The sequence below is a fragment of the Felis catus genome, chromosome B1 (assembly GCF_018350175.1).
Source record: "Felis catus isolate Fca126 chromosome B1, F.catus_Fca126_mat1.0, whole genome shotgun sequence".
NCBI lineage: Eukaryota > Metazoa > Chordata > Mammalia > Carnivora > Felidae > Felis > Felis catus.
The window spans coordinates 25,855,855-25,877,067 of NC_058371.1; the positions used below are offsets into that span (position 1 = coordinate 25,855,855).

General features: G+C 44.1%; 1 long non-coding RNA gene and 1 pseudogene across 1 annotated transcript in view; both read right to left on the minus strand.

The window, feature by feature from the left end:
• The window catches only part of LOC109498756, a 41,287-nt gene that overhangs the window by 869 nt on the left and 19,205 nt on the right, over nucleotides 1–21,213 (minus strand). Inside the window, exon 4 of the long non-coding RNA XR_002741639.2 lies at nucleotides 6,314–6,474. This is a non-coding gene — a long non-coding RNA (uncharacterized LOC109498756). The remainder of the gene's footprint in view (nucleotides 1–6,313; nucleotides 6,475–21,213) is intronic.
• Nucleotides 11,297–14,356, minus strand: LOC101087572 (annotated as a pseudogene).

Here is a 21,213-nt window from a genome sequence, read left to right on the forward strand (position 1 = left end):
TGAGATTCGCCACATATTCTGGATGCTATGGTTCATCTTTTCATTATCTTAACTTTCTTAAGAGTAGAAATCATTTTTGGTGATGTGCACTTTATCAATTTTTCATTTGCCTAATCCATGGTCACAAATATTTTCTCCTCTGTTATTTCTTCTAGGAGTTTTACAGTTATCATTTTATATTACATTATATTTAGATTTATCAATTTTGAATTAATTTATATATTTTATATATAGAGAGAGATACATATCAAGGTTGACTTTTCTTTCATATGGATATATGAAGCACCATTATCTAGCACCATTGGTTGAAAAGACTATTCTGTCTCCACTGAATTGCCCCTTCCATTTGAAAATTTGAAGAAAACAAATGACCATATGTGTGTGGATCTATTTCTATTCTTCTCCATTGATCAGTTCGTTTATTGTTATGGACTGTTCTGTATTGATTGCTCTAGCTTTACAATATGCCTTGAAGTCAAATAGTATAAGTCGCCCAACTTTGTTCCTTTCCAAAGTTTTAACTGTCTACCTATTTTGTATTTGCTTATAAATTATATCATCAGCTTAGTAATTTCTACCAAAAAAAGTCCACTAGGACTGCATTGAATCTATGGAGCAATTTTAGGATAACTGACATTCTGCACTATTACTGTACATCCACTACTATCCCAATAGACAAGGCTATTGAGTCTCCTGACCCATGAACATGGTATATATCTCCATTTGTCTAGGTGTTTACTTTCTCTTAGCAATATTTTGACATTTTCAATGAACTGATTGATCCTACATGTCTTCTCAAAGATGAATCCCAAAATATTTCATATTTTTGTTAGTATTATAAGTGGTCTTTAAAAATTTTTTGTAAATAAACAATTAAAAAAATTGTAATCTCCAATTGTTTGTTGCTACTGTATGGGGATGTAACTGATTTTCTGTATATTGACCTTGTATCCTGCAAGTTTACTAAATGCACATATTAGTTCTAAACACATTTTTTGTGGATTTCCTAGGATTTTCAACACAGGCATGTCATTAGTGAATTGACAGATAATTTCACTTCTTCCTTTCAAATCAGAATACCTTTTGTATCTCTTTCGTCCTTATTGCACTGGCTAGAACCTCCTGTAGGGTACTGAATACATGTGGTTAAACACACATTCCTGTTTTGTCCTTTACCATTAAGAGGTTAGATGTAGGTTTCTCATACATACACTGTATCTAGTTGATGAAGTGCCCTTCTGAGTTTGTTGGAACACTTTATCGTGGATGGGTGGATTATTTCTATCTGTTGAGATGATCATATATTTTCTCTTAGACTCTTGATATATTTACTTTCATTGGTCAATTTAAAAATGTTAAACCAAATTTGAGTTCTTAGGAAAAACTCAAGGTCTCTGGCCCCTTTAAATGGCCCCAGGATACAGGCATTGGCATGCTATCTCCAGAAACTGAATTCCTACCTCCCCAGAGCCCCCTCACCCTCTCCTTTCCAACTCTGAACCTCAGCTCCTGGTTTTCTCCTGGTCTTCTTCACGGGCAATGTGCCTTAGACCTACTTTCCCAGCTTTTAGCTCAGCTTACCTTCCAGGACAACACCTTCCAGTATTTGCGTTCTGGCCGAACACATTAGAATTTGGGCCAGAAGCATCCACCTCAGGCTTTGTGGGACCAACTAGGTTGTCCCTCCTGCTCCAGCCTCTCAGCGGAGTGGCATACAATTTCATAAATTATTTTGTAAATGACAAATGAGATCTTTATTCAACTGTAATTTTTTAGTTCACCCTTTATAACACAGAAGAGAAAACCACAAATAAAAATAAGATATATAGTCAAGTACATATATGATTATGGATACAAATACACACATTAATATAATATAATAATTATATAATAATTATATAAATTAAGCATAAAGTAAATTAATGTAAATAAGCACATTACTCAGAAACACTGAATACCAAAAATCCAGTCTGTAGTAGAATAGAAAGGAATTTGTTTTATGTCTGTGGTTTCCTTTTTTTAAATAATGGGTGACCATATGGCAGAATAAAATGGATATCTAATAAGGTTCAATATTCCAAGTCCCTGACTAGTTGATATGATTTTTGTGCATGTGTGTGCCACTGAGGGATTAGGTCGCAGAATGTAGAAAAATTGTTTCAAATCTCAAAAAAGATTATCAAGTAAAGTGGAAGCTAAGCCAGATAGAGTAAATTACCCGTATGAAATGGCCACACAAAAGAAAGTTAGGAATTAGCAGCACAACCGATTTTTCTGAATACAAAGACTAATCACCGTGGACTGTTACCCACATCGCAAACACCGTGTTGGCAAAGTATGCTTTCAATCGGTTTTTCTGGACCTTAGGACACAGTTCTCCATGGAAACAATGTTTTAAGAATTTGCAGGCTGGTCTTTGAGACCAGTCTTCCCTCTATCTACCATGTAGTTAAAATGCTAGCTATTGACAAACAAAAGCACTAAGAAAAATACCACTGTGTTACCAGGAATTTTTAAATATCAAAATGAAAAGAAACTATGGAGTAATTTTTTTTTTAAGCGTAAACTCTGTTGGCAATTGAAAAGGAGTCGCTTTTCCCCTCACGAGGCTGAGGAGATGGATAAAGACTGAGCTGATTCTGAAGGACATTTCTGGGTTGTAAAGATCAGTGGCCGGGATGTCTGGGTGGCCCAGTCGGTTGAGCGTCAGGCTTCAGCTCAAGTCATGATCTCACAGTCTGTGAGCCCGAGCCCCACGTCGGGCTCTGTGCTGACAGCTCAGAGCCTGGAGCCTGCTTCGGATCCTGTGTCTCCCTCTCTCTCCGCCCCTCCCCTGCTTGTGTTCTGTCTCTCTCTTAAAAAATAAATAAACATTGGGGCGCCTGGGTGGCTCAGTCCGTTGAGCGACCGACTTTGGCTCAGGTTATGATCTCGCGGTCCGTGAGTTCAAACCCCACGTCCGGCTCTGTGCTGACAGCTCAGAGTCTGGAGCCTGCTTCTGCTTCTGTGTCTCCCTCTCTCTCTGACCCTCCCCCGTTCATGCTCTCTCTCTGTCTCAAAAACTCTCTGTCTTAAAAACTCAAAATTAAAAAAAAAAATAAACATTAAAAAAAAGATCAGTGGCACTATTTATTGTCATATCATTGCTTGTGAAAACACATGGATTTTTTTTTAACACAGTTGCTATTTTTTCGCTCTTCGTCTCTAAGTTAAGGCTTTTCCACCCCTTACCTTAGAAAGGGAGTGGGGAAAGGGTGGCGATAGACGCTCTCTTGTCTGACAGGGTGGAATAAGTCAAGGTAAAAAGAACAGTTAGAGGAAGGAGTGTCTTACAAAAAGAATTGGCAGAGTTGAGGCAGTAAAAGGAGGGGGATGTGATCTTCCGAAGGGAGGAGGAAGAAGAGGAGAGGAAGAAGGAAGGGTGTGACTGAACAGGTGTCCATGGACGTTGCCAGAGGGAGCCGGGTTGGGGCCGTGAGGAGCCTTCAGAGAGGGCCCCCCAGTGGGGTGTGCGAAGATCACGTGCTTATATTCTAAAGCCAGAAGGCCTGGGGCTATATGTATATTTACCTTTTTAAAACTCTATCCACCAAACAATAATTGCATGTAACCACTTGTTTTCAAGGACCAAACGTGAGCAAGGAAATGGGCAAACCTTCAAAAGATCAAGCACTTAATGAATCACAGGATAAATATTTATGCAGATTTTAGGACCCTACTGTTGGCTTCGAGTTTCATGTGCTTTGATATTAAGGTGCTATCCAAAACAGGATTCACGCTGCCAGCCGTGGATTGAGGGCAAGCGAAAGGGCACTATTGAGAATCCTTCCAGCCAGCATTTCTTTCATCCCCACCAAGCTAGGGACACGGGTGGTCCAAGACAGAGTCCCGCCCTCGAGGAGCTCAGGGCAGCATGCAGCACATACACTCTTAGTTGCCATGCAAAGTGATAAGCGGCATTTAAAAGAGATAATGCACCCAGTGCCGGGGGGGGGGGGGGGGACGGTGGGGAGAGCAGATGGGTTGACAAAGCAAAAGATTCCAGGAAACCTCCTCCAAGATCATTGAGACTCCGACTTGGCCCAGAAGGACCTCCTCTTAGCAATCTGCTGGAGGTCATTATGTTTGCAGCTGCTGTCTCTTGCATTTTCGTCCTCCCTTCCCCCGTGTCTCCTTCAGCCACCCGAGTCTCGGCAAGTGGCAGGGGAAGGGGGAGAAATATGTTTCATCAGTGGAGCCATTTTACATCACAGGACGCTACATCTGCCGATGCTGATAGAGCATCCTCAGTAAAAATAGCTTCAGCTAAAAATACCAAGTCAGCTACAGTGACCCCCAAGCGATTCTGTATCCGTGCTTGTCTCAAAGGCTGAGACCAAGCACCGCAGAAAGAATCCACAGCCTCCGATTGTGAACACCAGCTCCATCCTTCCACAAAACAGGTACCCAATAATAAGTATTGTCAGCTGCGGTGAAACAAAAATCACTATTCAGAGATTCTTAGCACAGGAGGCTATAAAGTAAGGCCACTGATTTGGGTTTAACACCCAAGCATCCACAATTTAAAATGAATGAAATTCAATTCGAATTAGTGAAAATGAAACGAATGAAGTTATCTCTTTTGGGAAGAGGCATCAAGTGTGGTTTGCGGGGGGGGGGGGGGGGGGGGGAGGGGGAGGGCAAAGATAATAAAAACAGCTCTACTGGTTGTGTTCAAGCAAGACGAGGAACAACAGGCTAATTAAGGTGCTGGTCTCCACTGCCTGGAAGCCGACCTTCCTGGTAAAGAAGCAGAGAAGGGAGGCTGAGAGTTCCTTACACCTCAAATAGATTAAAAAAAAAAAAAGAGGGGCCTCTTCCTTTAGATGGTTCTAGAACTAAGCAAATGAGTGAAGAGAATCGGATTGGGACCACATCCACTGGAGAGATCTTCATCACTGCTATCTGCCATGGAAATGATCATTTTGGGAAAAAGGCACCTGATCAACAACTCTATTCCTAAAGCTTCCTCCTTTTTTACACACTTAGGAAGCATTAATTGAGCAGCTACCATGTCCTGGGATGTTTGGGGATGTTTTCCTATACTTTGGGGCAAAATCCCTGAACTTGAGTTCCTCTCTGCATACTTCTAGGTTAATTAGAATTTTCAGGATATGGCGCATTCAAAGTAACATATAGAAGTAAAGTGGATAATGGGGCGCCTGGGTGGCGCAGTCGGTTAAGCGTCCGACTTCAGCCAGGTCACGATCTCACGGTCCGTGAGTTTGAGCCCCGCGTCAGGCTCTGGGCTGATGGCTCAGAGCCTGGAGCCTGTTTCCGATTCTGTGTCTCCCTCTCTCTCTGCCCCTCCCCCGTTCATGCTCTGTCTCTCTCTGTCCCAAAAATAAATAAACGTTGAAAAAAAAATTAAAAAAAAAAAAAGAAAGAAAGTGGATACTGAAAATAAACTGAGGGTTGATGGGGGTGGGGGGGAGGGGAATGTGGGTGATGGGCATTGAGGAGGGCACCTGTTGGGATGAGCACTGGGTGTTATATGCAAACCAATTTGACAATACATTTCATATTAAAAAAAAAAAAGGGAAAGGGGCACCTGGGTAGCTCAGTTGGTTAAGCGTCTAACTTCAGTTCAGGTCTGATCTCACAGTTTGTGAGTTTGAGCCCCGCGTCAGGCTCTGTGCTGACAGCTCAGAGCCTGGAGCCTGCTTCAGATTCTGTGTCTCCCTCTCTCTCTGCCCCTCCCCTGCCCATGCTCTGTCTTCTCTGTCTCTCAAAAATAAATAAAATGTTAAAAAAATTTTTTTAAAAAGGAAAAACAAAAGAAGTGGGTAGTGAGGTTATAAGTATAGATGCCATTACAATTTGTTTTCATTAAAATTCATGTATTGATCTCATCGATGACCCTTTTAACAAGTGAAAGGGATGCTTTAAACTTAAAAAGAATTTACTAATAAAATAGTATTTTGTCAATTGTGTCTATTGGAGTTCCGCCACTGTCCGATACCCGAGAGGAATCCCTTCCAACAGCCCACAGCCATGGTCATCTGTCTTGTCTCTCCAGTGACAACATAGCCCGCTCCGTTTTCAAAAGTTCGACTCGAAATTTTTCTTCTTACCTTTGCTACCTCACCTTTGGGTTTTTTGCTGACCTTCCCAGGAAATCTCATATAGGCATCTGTTTTTGGTTTTGTTTTCACATTTGTTATTACAGAAATGCGAAATGAGCGACCCCAAAACTTCCAGGCTTAAAACAAAAGCAGTTTCTTATAATTTCATGATTCTGCAGGTTACCTGGTGGGTTTCCTGCTGGTCATACCTGGAGCTGTTTGTGTGTCTGCATTCCGTTGGCTGACGGGCTGGGGGCACCAGCCAGGTGTCTTGGCTCTCCTCCCTATGATCTGTCCACACTGCTGGCTCCGGCTGCTTCACAGCACGTCGATCTCCGTGTAGTTGGGCATTTCACATGGCAGCTGGCTCCTGAGAGAGAGGGAGCGAGCTGAGGCTGCCAATCTCTTAAATCCTGGGCTCAGAAGACCCAGAATGTCATTTCTGTTGCATTCCGACATGGACAGAAATGAAAACAAGTGAAATAAGGTGCAAGGTCAGTCCAGATTCAAGGCGAGAGGAAATAGATCATACTTCAATGGGAGGAGCAGCGAGTGTAGGCATCCAAGGAGAGAATATTGGTGACCATATATGCATACAACCAACCAGGTCATAAAAGGCTGTTAATAAGGCTTTTTCCCCCCATGTAGGTTCTAATGGCTAGGAGAAGTTTATGGCTATGGTCCTCCAATGTGTTGTCATCCCACAGGTGAACAAACCATTCTTCTAAGACCTTTAAAATCAGATAGGGTCTTTTCCTCGTTGCTAATGTAAGGGAGGCAAAACTTAACCTCTCCCCTTCTGGGATCTGCAGACATAAGACAGATGAACAGGAGAAAAGCGTATGCATTTATTTTTACATGTACATGGAAGCCTCCACCCACAGACAAAAACCCAAATACTCAAAGAAGTGGCGAAATGTAAATTATTTTATACCAAGCTGAACAAAGGCAGGCAATTATGAAAAAGTAATTAAGTCACCTGGGGAAGCCAAAGGAAGAGGAGAATTTATTTCACAAGATCTGTGTGTACAGAATCTTCCCGGCCTCCTCTCTGGTGATAAGAATGTTTCTTTCCTCCTGATACCGAGAGGACATTTTAATCTCTTGCTTCCCAGAAGAAAGGGGGAGGTCAGGGCAACGTTGTTGCTCCTGCTGTTTTTCGGGTGCCTTCAGCTCCAAATAATCCTTATGCCGAAGTGGCATACGTAGGGGTGACATCTTCTGCTCCCCTTCAGCACTGTAACTTCTACTTGATACCCATTTCCAAATCAGATCAGTTTCAACTGTGCGGAAAATTTGTTGGGCACACGGCCCCTCTCCAGGATGATTGGCACATGCCCCGGAGTTACCCAGCAATCAATTTGTTTTTGCAGGTTGGTCACGAGCTGAGGTGGTAAAGGGAGCTGAATTCAGCTCCTGTTCCCCTCACTGAGCCCCATAGCCCTGTGTGGGACGGAATCTTCTTGCAGAAATTCGCAGCTACTCCATCTGCTGTGGACACGGCACCCCTGACCTACACAGTGTGCACGTCCGAAGACGCCTGGGCATCTGTTGCTTGTCATCAGGCCTTCTCAGCAAGCCCTGGAGGCTTGCTCCTTTTACCATGCTGAAATGCTGCACGACCTACTAGCCTTTTTTTCTTACACCTGCCAAGCCCTCCCCTCCTTTTTTAAAAATTTCAATTGGGTAGTTTATTCTTCCTAATCGTTTGCTAAATGTTATCAACGGATTAGAGTAATTCTTTCCACGTGTTCTTTTTGTGATACTGAATTGTTCCTATGGGCCCGTGAGTAATGTCTTCTGCACATGATTTTCTTCCATGTTTTCTATTGTTTCTACTTCTATTCTGCATTAAAAAAATTTTTTTTAATGTTTTATTCATTTTTGAGAAAGAGAGAGACAGAGCGCAAGTGGCGGGGTGGGGCAGAGGGAGAGGGAGACACAGGATCCAAAGCAGGCTCCAGGCTCTGAGCTGTCAGCACAGAGCCCGATGGGGGGCTCGAACCCGCCAACTGTGAGATCATGACCTGAGCGAAGTCAGTGGCTTAACTGACTGAGCCACCCAGGCGCCCCTATTTCTATTCTGCATTTATTGGAGATAATGGAATAAAGAACGTTCACAAAAGTACCTACATACTAAATGAGAATATAATAAACACATTAGACTAATGGCTAATGTCAGGGGCAAAACTGTATTCAGACTAAAATGAGGACAGGTAACTGTTACTGCCCTCTGCTGGTGGTGGCCAGGGTTCATGTTTTTGCTCTAAAAATAGTTTTGCTGCTATTCCTGACAACTTGCAAGTTACAAGTTTGTAAGTATCAGAGTTTCCCCAAAGTAACTACAAAGAACAGTCAGTCTTTAGGAGACACCTTGCAGTATGAGTCACTGTTTTATAAGCGCTGATTGTCTGCTTTTGGAGTGCTTAAGTATGCACGCTTGCAGTCAATTTTTAAAGTAATTGGGTTTTTGTAAAAATAACTCATAAAATGAGTTGAATGAGCCCTGAAAACCTTAGTTAGCACAGTTAAACTGTCCGAGTCAAATGATGATCTATCCTTTTTGTGTGTGAGAGAGAAAAAAAGAGTCCATAGCGTTTACAGCAAATAATTTTTGGATTAACTTTCCATGCAGAGATGCTTTCCCTGATTTTATTTGCTTCTTTTGATGCTGCAAGCTAAGTTCATTCTCTCGCCTCATTTTGAGTATAAGTCAGCCTGTATTCACTCTAAAAGAGCCTCTCCACATATTTCTGGACTAACAATGATGGTCATGAGTGCATCTCCCATGGGAGATATTGCCTTTTCTTCCTTGGGTCCCCATTGAGCCCAGAACTTATGTCAGCCGTAGTGTGTAAGTCCCCTTAGGGACTATCCTGGCCGCCTCATCTTGCTCACGGAGAGACTTCACGAAGGTCTGTCTGAATCACCGCAGCCCCTACCTGAGTGCCTTAATGTACGCTTAATATATCGTCACCGGAGAAAACAAGCATTTCTAACTATTCCTCACAGCTTTGTGCATCACCACTTGCACCTCGGTTTTCTGGCTCTGTTTCAGGTCTCTTCCAGGCTCTCCAGCAGCTCTGGAGAAGTGGAGGAAGTCAATTTGTGTAATTTGATGATGATTGCTATTTTTAACTTGATCAGCGTGGCTTCATAAATGAGGGCGGCCAGTGGCTGCTCCTTCTAATTGTACTCCCACTGAAATGGCATATTTAAAGGCTTGTATAGAAATAGCATCTCCTACGTTTTGAGCAAGAAGCCAGTGAGACAGCCAGGTGTGGGGCACCGCGCGCCAGGACTGATCTCTCTGTCCCTTCCTGCAATGTGGCTTCGGAGGTGCCCCCACAAGTGGGCTCCATTTCCTTGCTTTCCGAGGGAGCAGTGTGGGTGGGATGACCTCTCAGCTTTCTGCCAGGTCTCCTGGTCTCCGATTCTACTGAGGTTTTACCATATGGAAGAGGCGGGACTTGAGTCTCTGTCTGTCTTCAGACTCCTACTCCAAGGATCTTTCCGCTGCACCAATTAGTTTCTCCTCTTATGTGCTTTATAGAGTCTATCCAATTAGAAACAAATTAGCTTTGAAAGCTTCGTTCTAGCATGCTGACTTAAAGGTATTTTCTACCAGGATTCCACTTCTCGTTTTCTTGATGTTTGACAGCCCTTAGTAATTGTTCCTTTTTCCGTCTTAAGTTTCTCCCCTTTCTGCAGTACTCTGCTTTTCCTCTGATTTAATTGCATTCTGCTTCTGCTATCTTTCCCAAGCACTAAATTTCCCTTGAATCAAAAGCTTCTGAATATTTTCCACAAACGTCATGAATATTTTGCTACGTCATGAATATTTTGTCATCGGAATCACTGGTGGAAATATAACATGATTACAGAATAAGTGAAATGAAGCTGTCTGAAATAGTTTCCTCATGTTACTCCCCCATGAAAAGCCTACATTCCTTCTTTCCCCCAACTCCTCTTCCTTTGTTTGAACTTAGCCGTGCTAAGGCCCAGTGGTCAAGAAGAGATGTCTGCATTCAGGAGATGCTGGTGGTTGAGAAAGGCTGGGAAGAGAGTGCAACGTGAAATTATGGCAATAACCAGACGAGGCTTTTACAACAGGGCTTGCATCAAAACTGAAGTGTAGGTGCCTGTATGAAGTCAACATGAGGATGTCCAGGAGGCAGTGGTTCTGAGGGTAGGGAATTCTACAGAGAGGTCTTGGCAAGAATGATGAATGTAAGGATGGTAACTGCTGCCGTGGAATCTCACTGGAAGGCTAGGAAAAAAGGGAAAAACAAGGATTGAGGACAGAACCCTAAAGAACTCTGATTCTTGTGGGATGGACAGAGTATGAGACGCCCACAATAGAAGCCTGAGTAGGAGAGTACAAGGAGATAACTGTACTTAACATTCATTCATTCCCTCAACCATACAATGCACTATTTTGAGACCTGGGAATCCAGCAAGGATAAGAGAAACAAGCTTATTTTCCTCAAGTTTGAATCTAGAGGAGTGGCGGCCATTAAACACATAATTGCCCATTTACTTAATTACTCTCTGGATAAGTACTTTTAAAGGGACATGGAGTTTGCATGAGAGAAGATGGCAGGGCAACTGGACCCATTCCAGGGGATTTGGGAAGGTCTTCTTGAAGAAGTGAAGTTTGATCTGACCTCTGAAGGCTGAGTGGGTGTTAGCTAGGGGACAGTGAGTTCACCTCAGGCAGACAAAACTGTGTGTGGACAGGAGAATCAAGCAAAGGATGGAAAGACACACAGACTTGAAGGACAGAGATTTGGAGGGAGAGTGCCTTGAGAAAAGCCTGGTGACTTAGGTAGAGCACACAGGCTGGAGACTGTTCTCTTTATCTTACGGGAAGTAGGATGCCTTCCCCCTGCCCCCCACCAGGTCTACAATAACTTTATTTTTTTTTTAATTTTTAATTATATTTTTAAGTTTATTTATTTATTTTTGAGAGAGAAGAAGAGCACACGAGCAGGGGAGGGGCAGAGAGAGAGGGGGAGAGAGAGAGAGAGAGAGAGAGAGAGAGAGAGAATGAGAATGAGTGGGGGAGGGGAAGAGAGAGGAGAGAGAGAATTCCAAGCAGGCTCCGCACTGCCAGCACAGAGCCCGACATGGGACTCAATCTCACAAACTGTGAGATCATGACCTGAGCCAAAATCAAGAGTCAGACACCCAACCGACTGAGCCAACCAGGCGCCCCAACAGTAACTTTATTTTAACAGAGAAACCAGGCTGCAATAATCTACCTGGTTGGAGTAGATGGTGGTTATCTTTCCAAAGGGTGAAGCCTGAGCCCAGCTCACAGCACACAAAGGTTGAAACCAAAGCCCAGATAGCCTCTTTCCTGGTTCTGCCCTGCATCACCTGCTCATGGTGTGAGATGAGAGGCTTCACGACCGCTGAATGAAGTCAGGGGTCCATCGGGGCAGAGGCAACCTCCCGATAGGAGACGAACAATCAGTGAAGAGGATGCTGAAAAACAAGTGCAGCGACCTACTCTCTGCTATTCCCTGATGAGGAAGCTGAGGGTGTGGGGTGAGCCGTAAATTATGTTCTTCATTCTTCAAATAAGTTTACCCTATACGATGGGGTTGCTGGTCAACCAAGCCGTAGAATAGGGTGGAAATCTAGGCTAGTTCTAGATCTTGGTACCTAAGGAAAGGAATAGTAGTGATAAAGGGGACGAGAAGAACATGAAAATGTTTGAAAGTATTAAAAAGAAGAGCATTTTTTTTTCTTAAATAAGACAGGAAACAGCATCTTTTCCTTGCTGCAGACTTGCTGGTTTTCATGAAAACCATTTCTGGAACAAGGTCTGTTGCTAAGCTCACTCAATCATGGGAGGACACACACAGGGCTGACTGCTCGTGTTAGAATGAGACTTTCCCACTATGCCTCCTGTAGGTGCTATTCTCATGCTGGATCCACAGAGGTGCCCCCAACACCATAAGGTGCTCCAGTTAAAGCTTCTGAAATATTGGAATGGCATGATTGGCAGCTTTGGGGGGCAACTATGTCTTTCTTGTATAGGTACACTCTTAGAACAGCTAAAAGATGAGCAGGAGTTTGGTTTTGAGCCACAAAGTTTCAGACACCAGCCACAGATGCCTCTGCCCTATTTCACTACACGTTCTTTTCTGAGAAACACATTCAATGGTTGAGTGTTAAGCACTATGGTTGAAAGAAATGACCAGCTCACCACCATCCACCCTCCTTCTTCTTCCGTGTGAATCTCACAATAGCAGAGGCTGTAGACAAGAAGGTGGTCTCTGTTTCCTCTCACCAAGGAAACTCATGACCTAGTGAATGGTGTAGACAAGGTAGTCCATGTTGCCCGAGGCGACCCCTGCCACAGAGTTGCGGCCATCCTTTGTCACGTAGATGGAGAACTCCTTGGTCAGCCTCTCCACCTGTTCAGGCTTTAGTCTTGTGAAACAAAACATGCCATCTGGTCAGTGATGTGCTACCCATTGTGGGAGGAGCCCTCTTTCTTGTGGTTGGAGACCAGCATGCTAATGATGTGGTCAGCCATGCCTTTACTTCCTGCAACCATTGTTTCTGCAGGTCAGGGCTGGTCAGGATGGTTGAGGCAATCTGGGCCCCATCAATTGGAGGGTTGGACCACATGGGACGGATCGAGATCTTCAGGCGTGACTCCACCCTTTTGACTTCATCAACATCTTTGCCCACCACAGTGAAGGCTCCCACATGCTCACCATATAAGCCCATGTTCTTGGCATAGGATTGGCAGAGACAAACGCGAATGCCCTGTTTGATGAAGTGGCATACAGCCAGGCATCCTTGTTACCATGACTACTGGCAAAGCCTTGGTAGGCCATGTCAAAGAATGCAAAGAGGTTGGTCTTCTTCACCAATGTTGCTATTTCCTTCCACTGCTCACTCCCCCATTCCCGTGGGATTGTGGGCACATGCATGGGGGAGAAGAACACTTTGCTGTGGCATTTTTGAATGTCTTCTAGAGCGCCTGTGAAGTCAGAGCCACATGTCTTGGGGTCATAGTATCGATAACCATGTAGTTGCAGGCCAGTATCCCTGAAGATGGGTATGTGATTTCCCTAGGATGGTTCAGGCAGAAAGACATCTTGGGTGAACTTAAAATAATCTTTGTAGGAAACCGGCTCCAATCCTCAAGGCCCCCAGTTCCAGAAACGGTCTGCATGGTGACATAGCAGCTACTTTTCAACACTTTGCTGTTCTCACCCAGGGCTAGGTCTGCAGATGCCTCAACAAAATTCAGCAAGGATTGCAATGGGTGGGTATTTGCTGTCCAAATTTTTTTTGCAGCAATCTGGGCCTCTGCTTTCTGGACATGAGAGAGCACATAAGGCTCCATTATCATCCCAGTGGGGCACCAACTCCCAGATTCATCTTTAAAAAATTTTTTTTAATGTTTTATTTTATTTTTGAGAGAGAGAGAGAGAGAGAGAGAGAGAGAGAGAGAGAGAGAGAGAATGAACAGGGGAGAGGCAGAGAGAGAGGGAGACACAGAATCCAAAGCAGGCTCCAGGCTCTGAGCTGTCAGCACAGACCCTGACGTGGGGCTCGAACCCATGAACTGCTAGATCGACCTGACCCGGAGCTGGATGCTTAACTGACCGAGCCACCCAGGCACCCCCCAGATTCATCTTTTTGTTCTTGGTGTCTCTCATAAGAGCTTCTGTGACTCCCAGCGTGGGATCTGGGGCCCGCATCTCCACATGGGTCCATCAGGAGCTGGCTCTGGCAGAAGCCATGGCAGTGAGGCTGGGTGGAAGGTAGCAGTGACCGTGGACAGGCCGTGGCTGGAGTGCAGCATGGCCATGGTGGAGGCGAGAAGGCAGTGGGAAGATGCAGGACAGAGCAGAGGGCCACAGGTGGATGTCTTTAAGCAGGAGAATAATGCAATCGTATTCTGACTTTAAAAGGCCAGTGTGACTGTGGTGTTTCTTATACCTCTTTATGAACACCGCCAGTTCCCTGTCATGTGCTACGATTATGTGCTGAATAAATACCTGATAATGATAAACAAGCTAAGAAACAGCGGGCCCCAAACTGGCCTGGGCACACACCATTCTTATACCTCGTCTTTGCCCCCAACAGCCTTGACATTCTCTAAGCTCTCTTCTTTCTTCTTCAGCCAATATTGGTTGAAGGGAATTGCATTTGTAGAAATATCCTTAGTTTTATGCACTTTGTTGAAATAAACTATTTCTTTCTGCTTACCTTCTGCATAGAAACCGAGTACAATCAGTGATCAATTTCCTTCCTTTATTCCACATTTATTTACTGAGCACCTACTAGGTTCCAGGCACTACTAGATTTGGCTTTAGAAGGAGCCAAAATCGCCACCACCTCCACCGACAAAAAAAAAAAAAAAAAAATCACTTCAATACAAAGAAATAATTACATCCTACCAAAATTCATATGTAGTAGTTATTTTGGGGGTACTCTCAAAGTATGTTCCAATAAGAAATAAATTACACATGACAGTTAAGTTTTTAAACCAGTCCAGAAAATCTTATATAACTCCACTGTAGTAACAAAAGAGTTCGCTCAGGTCCCTTCTGCGGGTGTGTGTGAGTGTGTGTGTGTGTGTGTGTGTGTGTGTGTGTGTGTGTGTGTCTGTCTGTCTGTCTTGATGATAAAGATGCTTCTTTTCTACATACAGATTTCTAGCTAAAATTTTGCAACAGATGAGGTTTATCTCTGGTTTCCTTTCATGTCCTTTCTATACTGTCACAGTGGTGTCCTCTCTCTAGACCCCCAGGCCTCCCGCCTTCTCCTGCAGCCTGGCCTCAGACCCATTCCCCGGCCCACGCACAGCCCTGTACGCAGAACCACCCCACTCCCTAGAGATGCCCTGTCTGTTTGGACAGACGCACTCGTGTCACCTGGCGTGGAAACCAAATAACTGGCTGGGTGGGGGCGGGCTCAGAGGAAAGGAGGCACAGAGGACGGAGGAATTTATAGTCTGCAGGGAAGACGGACATCAAACGATTACCTAATTATAGTTGGGGTGAGTACAAGAAGTTCAGGGTACTATGAGAGCATATAATACAATGAGCCACCAAACCTGGGATTAGGAAACCCTCACTGAGAAAACAGCATTTAAGGTGACTCGTGAAGCATGAAATAGAGGTCTTTATGTAACACAGAAAATTCCTATTCTTTCATGTGAAGTCCTCTTTTGTTCTCACCTAAATCCCTGGTTCTCCTATAAATGTCCTGGGCTCCAAAAGCACCGCGCTTATCAGATCAACCCAGGACGAGTAGACTGACAAGGGGTCAGCTACCTGGTTGGGGAACCCCCGCATGAGCGTCCTTGGCCCATGCTTTTCTGACCAAGAGTCAGATTGTGTCAACCAGGGGCTCTAAGTTGTGTGTGTTAAGAAAACAGGCTTAGGGGTTGGGCCACACTGGGTTCAAATCGTGTACAGCTAAGGAGCTGTACTACTTTGGACGCATCACTGAACCTCTTCAATCTCCAATTTCCTAGCACAGGGAGAAAACACGCCTGCCTTTTATTGCTGTACCAATAGGATGATTTGACAGCAATAAGCAGAAACCCCCGCTTAAACCAGCTTAGACAGTCAGGAGATCTATTATCTCATAGCAGGGACCGTGTATCAGGACCCTGGTTGCATTTCTCTGTGATTCTCTTGGTTCATCCCCCCCTCCTTCTGTAAGCTTTAACCTCAGGCAAGTAGCAAGATTCCAGAAATTAGACTAAAGTTCATCATGGCCTAGAGAAAGAAAAGAACCTTCTTTCCATGGCTCCTCGTAGGAGTGAGGATACACTGCCAGGACCTCTGGCATACTTCCCCCTCAAGGTCTGTTGGCCACAATTTGGTCACATGCTCATTCCTAGAAGAGAAACCGTCAAAAGGAATGGAAGCATCCTCAGACAAATCAGAGCCAGCCTTGCGCTGAGCACGGAGTGAATTCTCCTGGGGCACATGGCTGGGTGAGGGGTGGAAAGAAGAAAGGCATCATGGATTCCGGGAGCGTCTGCTGTAGAATGTGGGAAGCGTTCCACGAGAGTCGCACAGGAAGCCCTATTACTGTGCTTGACTTACATAGTTAGTCGGCATTAACTTGGTGAAAGGGCAATGGGGGGAGCTTCTGTAGTCCAACAGAAGCCACAGTAACCGGGGCATCCACCTCAACTCAATAGCCTTTGCTGTAACAACCCCTTCCCCAACAACATCCGCTCTACAACAATAGGCCCGGCAGTTGACAGGTACCTGGGGGCAGGAGGGAGTGTGACACTTAGAAAGCCCTCTGTAAAACCCTGTAGTATGTGGAGGGTCCAAAGTCATAAACTGACAGCTGTCCATCCCTAAAGATGCCTGGCTTTCCTCCAGAATCTCATAGACCCTACGCTTCAGAAACCAGAAGTCCACTTGGGCCACTTGGGCCCTGCGAGCTTTCTGTTTCCATCTTCCTTCTGCAAACATCCCCACCGTGCCCCCACAGACCCCAGGCCACCCTCAACACCTCATCCTGGACACTGGATCCCAACGAGAGCTCTGCTAACTTATCCACTGGGACAGTGGGAATGCCCTTCCAGCTTAGAAATGCAAGCTTCAGACTTTTTCAGAGCCTTCTACCAGGCAAATCCAGGAAAAAACCTGACAGGAGAAAGCCTGATGGTGATGGTTGGCAAGGGGGTGGGGTTGGTGTTAGTTTAGAACTAAATTCTTCTAAATGCAGTCAGCATGACCTCAAATAGCTGCCTCCTTGGGTACTGCCTGATACTCTCTCTTTTTTGTTGTTTTTCCTTTTCTTTTTCTTTTTTTAAAGTTTATTTGCTTTGAGAGAGAGAGAGAGAGAGAGAGAGAGAGAGAGTGTGTGTGAGAGAGAGAGAGAGAGCAGGGGAGGGGCAGAGAGAGGGGGACAGAGGATCCAAAGTGGGCTTGTCACTGACAGCACAGAGTCCAACGTGGGGCTCGAACTCACGAACTGTGAGATCATGACCTGAGCCGAAACTAAGAGTCAGACGCTTAACCAACTGAGCCACCCAGGCGCCCCTTGTTTGTTTTTCCAACCCATCTGGCACCTTACCTTAGTTTCTACTTGTTCTCTGACCCCTGGGGTTGCTGACCCAGCGTAGACTGTTTGTTTTGGCTCTGACCTTGCTTTCCTCTGCGGACTTGACCTTCAGTATTTACCTGTCTACACACGGCAAAGCAACCACCAGCAAGAGATGCCTCATTCCTCGGCCGCATCCAGACCCATACACCGAAGCCAGTCCCACGTGCCCCAGGAAGCCAACGACAGAAGAAACTTAGGTGACGAAGTCCCATCTCGCCTTCCCCCTCTCCTCCCTGGGGACGCTCTGCTCCTTCCGGGCTCTGCAGATGTAGGGGGAAGGGGATCCGACTGAATTGATTCCATCACGTGTGAACGAGCAATACCCGTTTCACGTTTACGCTTCTATTTTAGATGTATTTCTGGCTTTTAGAAGTAAACAAAGGCAGCAACGCAAAGCGAAGTATTCCGTATTTGGAGTATAGGAAGTCTCAAGCTGGAATGTGTCGCTCCTTCCTGGGAAGGGAAATCTCCCCATGGCTCTCCTCAGCTGCTCTTATTTTCACCTCTTTTCTTACTCCTGACGTCACAGATCCCATAAATGTCTCAGTTTTGCAAATGACTTCTACGGTTGTCACGGTGGGTACACAGATAAGGGAAAATACGCCTACGCTTTTTTGTGTGACTTGGCATATGGAGCGATTTGCTTCCAATTCTGACTTGAAGGGTCGCTCTGATTAGTACCTTTGTGTTTTCGGCCTCACTTAATAGAAGGGCTCCACAGAATGAAAGACAAGACAGGGAATAAATCAGACTTAAGAAAGGAATAAGTTAGGTTTTAAAGTGTAAAATAAGCACTTGAATTATGTCTCGAATTTGAGCACAGCAGCACCCCTCTTGCCTGTGAAGGATGTATTCCAAGACCCCCAGTGGATGTCTGCGACCACAGCCAGTACCAAGCCCTATATATACTATGTTTTATCCTATACACCGTACCTACGATAAAGTTTAACTTATAAATGAGGCATAGTGAGAGATTAACAACAGCAACTGATAACGAAGAAGAACAATTATATAATATTGACACGATACGATTATTACAATATACTAAAAGTTACACGAATGTGGTGTCTCCCCCTCAAGATATGTTATTGCGCTGCACCCACCCTTCTTCTTGCAACGATGTGAGATGATAAAATGACTGTGTAATGATGGGACGTGAGTGGTGTAGGCATTGTGATGTAGCATTAAGCTCTCTTGACCTTCTGATCAGAAGGAGGCTCATCTGCTTCCTGTCCTTGGTTGACCAAGTATAACTGAAACCATGGAAAATGGTCTTTGACCCCAGTTCCTGGCACTTCCTGGATGACAGGAGTGCGTTTGGTTCAACTGAGGAGACTCTGGGTGGCTCCTGGATAGCTTCAGGAAGTAGGCAGGTTACTAGGAAGATCACACCATGATTAGAAGCTTGGAACTTTCATCTCCACTCCACATTCTCAAGGAGGGGGTGGGGGCAGGGCCAGAAAACAAGTTAATGATTAATTATATCTACAGGATGAAGCCTCCATAAAAATCCCTGAAGTGTTCCAGAGCTGCTGAGTTAATAAACACACCAATGTGCTGGGAGGGTGGCACACCCTAACCCCATGGGGAAGGAAGGTCCTGTGCTTGGGACCCTTCTGGACCATCCTATGTATCTCTTCATTTGGCCATTCATTTATTTGTATCCTTTATCATATTATTTACTATATAATAAACTGATAAATGTATGTAAGTGTTTCCCTGGGTTCTGTGAGACACAATAGCAAATTATTGAACCTGAGGAGGGGGGGTCACTGAAACCCCTGATTCGTTGTGCCCAAGCCAGAAAGAAGTGTGGATGACTTGGGGACACACTACTCAAAATAGGCATCTGGGTTAGTCTCATGAAACTAAGCCCCTAACCTGTGGGGTCTTCTGCTAACCCCAAGTAGACAGTATGAATTGTAGGACACCCAGCTGGTGTCAGAGGACTGACTGGTCGGTATGAGAAAAAACCCACACAACCGGTGTCAGAGGAGTTGTGAGCATAGAGCACAGGAATAGGGTTTTCTCTTTCGTTTAGCAACTAACGGTTTCAGGGCCATTACCAGGCGATGCCTGGTTGTACACATGAACCACATGTCGCTCCCTGAGTCAGAGGTACACACAAAACTGTGTGATTTTAGAGACTCTAAAGCTACAAAAATATCTTTAATTAACCATTTACCTGTACTTCTCATCAAACCTTTACTTGAATGCCAGAACAGGAAGCCTCTGAAATGATCTACACAAATCCTTCTTTCAATAACTGCCAACTCTGGGTAGTAGTAGGAATAACTCCAGATGTTTTTATAAAGCTGATTAATTAGCAGTCTGAATAAACTTACAGAACTTCCTACAATTTATAAGGTCTGTGTAACTCTCGTAATGCAAATGGATATGATGATACCATGGAAGCCAACGGAAGAAACAGACCTGCTTTGGCATCTGATTTAGTGTCCAAATGCAAGGACACTGGAACATGACTATACTAGAGAAAATTTCCATGAGCCAATGAACCATTTTCCAATAACTGCTCAGGACTAATGATAGTTGTACAGGAGGCGGGAGGTTTACACCAAGTCCAGACTGACACCAATAGGCAAGTTTGTTTCAACTGGATGGGCTTAAATTGGAGAATAAGCACATTCTTGGTGTGGGATGTTTATCTTCCTTCCTAAAGTGATACTAATTTTGTTATCTCAAAAAAAAAATAGACAATTTCTGGAACGTTCATCTATTCACCATGCCAAAGCCAGGAAATATGTCTATTGACATTCAAAATAAGAAACATATTTGTAGCTAGGAAAAAAAAAATAGGAAAAAATAGTTTCCAGAATTCAATACCTTTCAACCATTTATAGATTCTCTGTTTAATTTGAAACACTGACAATAGTCAAAGGGCATAGCAACTCTTTATTTTCTGTTTGGGAAGCACAGACTGAAGAAAGGAGCCAAAAGGCTGAGAAATTTGAAACTACTCTAAAACTGCCTTCATGTTTCCTAATTAAAGAGTAGGTTACTCTGATTCAGAAATGGGCCTGAATCAGTGAATGTTTTATAAGAAATGTAATTTATGGCCACCCTTGACAGGGATAAGAGAATTAAATTAAAAGCCTGACAGAATTAATTTTTTTTTTCCATAAAATAAAGACTCATCATTTGGAGTTCATTCATTATCTGCATATAAAGGCTACCACTAGGTTCATTTCCATTTTTTTTTTTTTCCTTACAAAATGCCATTCACTTTAGCGCTTAATAGACTAAACACGTCCCTTCTTGGATTATCACTGGCAATGTAGTCTGTCTGGAAGGACACCAAATTCCAGAATAATGGAGTCCAAGTTAATCAACTACGTTGGCTTTGCCTACATCATGTCAGAGATGTATCAATTGCTGGCTTTGTTGGGGGCGGGGGGAGAGGATATTTGTTTAACATTCTCAGAAAACGAATTTATAGCTGCATGACAAAATAATGGCTCATTTCTGCTATGGCCACCAGAGGTCTACTTACCACCGCAAATATTCCAGGCCTTGCTGAGGCAGTGTGAGCAGTCCCACTGGTAAGAGACGCTCCCGCCATCCTCCAGAACTACTGAATCAAAGTCTGCTTTGTAACACCCCCAGGTGACTTGTGGGTGCAGTAAAGTTTGAGAAGCAGTGCTCTAGGTTATGGAAAGAGAACATTTCATGTTCTGCACATGATCAGGATGAACAGCTTTGAAAACTCAGAGGATCTTGCCATGCAGTTCCAAACTCCATCTCCTGACACCAGATTAGCTGGGTTTCCGTAAAAGCATTCACGCAAAAACTAGTCTTTTCTTAAAAACACTCGCCCTAAAGGGTTTCTTTTATGACACACTCTAGCTAACATAACTAACATAACTAACATAGTCATCAATGCTTCTTATTTAATCTTTGATTTATAGATTTGGGGAGCTGAAAGATCTCTTAAGTATTATGTCACACTAGTCTAAATTTTCTTATTTTACAGAAGAAA